Below are 1,990 nucleotides of genomic sequence, written 5' to 3' on the forward strand. Positions count from 1 at the left end.
ATTTCATATGGATGGAGAAAGCTTGTGCACAAGAGTCAAGGGTCTTAGAACAAACCAGAGACTTGCCATGTGGCTGAAGGAAGAGTCTATTAAGCAGATCTTCACTTGGAGGCTTGTTTATGCTGCTATGTTTACAACCAGTGGAACTACTTGATTGTGTTAAAAATTATTGAGCATGTTTCCTCAGACCTTCACATGGTGTACAAGCACCTATTCACTTGCCTAATTAGTCCTTTACCCACTTTAATGTGTCAGATCATTTAACCATTCAAGACTAAGCCAAGTGGGAAAGAAACTCTTAAGTTATACTTCCAAGTGAACCTTTCTTATGCAGTATTCCTCTGTCAAGGACTGCATTGGTAACTCTTCCAGCTGATATTTCTGTATTTCAGCTACATCCTGCAGACCCGACACCAAGGCTGTGCTCCTGTTAGAAATGATGCATTTTGTTTTTAATGCATTGATCTTTTCCTGTGTACAATCAATAAACATATTGTTAGAAAAATGAATCACATGTCTCTCCATCTTCAGGAAGTGCTTCAGGATTAGCCTTCACTAATATCATACAGCTAATGACAACAGATAAGGGGGAAAGGGAGTGAACTTATTCACGATAGGATAAAGATATCAGATAAACAAGCAAGCAGCTCTTCCCAAGACCAACTAGATGGATTTTCCAGGGTCCTCCTGGCTGCAGAGATTTTCCTGAAATATGCATATATGAGAACAAACAGAGAGTGAGCTGGCAGATTCCAAGCATCTGATTGTAAGCTCCTTGATGTAAAGTGTTTTGCTTTAGCACAGGAGAAACGGATCAGGCTGTAGAACATTTTCTAAGATTCCTAAGGTGTTTATATTGGACCTGCTCTTGTAGCTTAGCTACAGTCAATTACAGTATTATCCAAACCTCTTCAACTCCAGACTTCTAACCATCATTATGAACCCTCCATCAAGTGAACAAAGAATAAATATATACCTCTGCTTAGTCTTCTTCATTCAGTCATTTCCGAAAAACATATTGAGTGCCTACTCAAGTTAGTAATCTACTGCTTTGTAACAGATAATCCATTTGCAGCCAGTTAAGCTCACCAGTGCTTTTCTCCTCATGCGGACCCAGTATGGGACTGCTGCAAACAGTAGCCTGTTGCCTGCATAAGTTGCCCTAAAAGAACATGGAGACAGCTTTTGCCAGTGGACATTCATGCCCAGCATGCTGTCCCCAGTCTACCCTCCAGACAGGTGTGCAGGTTGCCTTTGGAAAGTCCCAAGACCCAGTGGCAAGGGCCCACGTTGGCCAAATCATAACGTCCATCCACACCAAGCTGTAGAACAAGAAGCGTGTGATTGAGGCCCACCAGACAGGGCCAAGTTCAAGTTTCCTGGCCGCCAGAAGACCCACATGTGCAAGAAATGGGGATTTACTAAGTTTAATGCTGATGAATTTGGAAACAAGGTGGCAAGAAAGTGGCTCATTCTGGATGACTGTAAGGTCAAATGCACCCCTAATCATGCCTCCTGGACAAATGTTGGGCCCTGCACTCATGAAAACCTTGGCGCTCAAGGTTTAAGAGCCCCTCCTTACTTATGCTCACTAATAAATCCTACTTTCCTATCAAAAAAGAGAATCCACACCTGATGGCTTAAAGCAATACACAATGATTATCTCACATTTTCTTTGGGTCAGATATCTGGACATAGTTTACCTGGGTCCTCTGCTTCTGGATCTCTCACAGGCTGTACAGAAGGGGTCTTGGAGCTACAATCATCTCAAGGCTTGACTAGGGAAGGATGCACTTCCAGGCTCACGTGGTTGTTGGCATTCCCAAGTTCCTTGCAGACTGTTGTCCAGAAGCCAGCCTTGATTCCTAGTTTCATGGGCTTCTCCAATATGGCAGCCTGTTCAATGAAGATGTAAGCCAAGGAAACAAGAGAGAGAGAGTCTGCTAGCAAGACACAGGGGGTCAAAATTTTGTGTAACTCAATTATAAAT

The 1,990-nt window shown here is 42.9% G+C and overlaps 1 pseudogene; it reads left to right on the top strand.

Moving 5' to 3' along the window:
• Positions 1 to 1,069: 1,069 nt before the first annotated feature.
• Positions 1,070 to 1,184, top strand: LOC138985001 (small nucleolar RNA SNORA70; annotated as a pseudogene).
• Positions 1,185 to 1,990: the final 806 nt, after the last annotated feature.

Source organism: Bos mutus, chromosome 2 (assembly GCF_027580195.1).
Source record: "Bos mutus isolate GX-2022 chromosome 2, NWIPB_WYAK_1.1, whole genome shotgun sequence".
NCBI classification, from domain to species: domain Eukaryota; kingdom Metazoa; phylum Chordata; class Mammalia; order Artiodactyla; family Bovidae; genus Bos; species Bos mutus.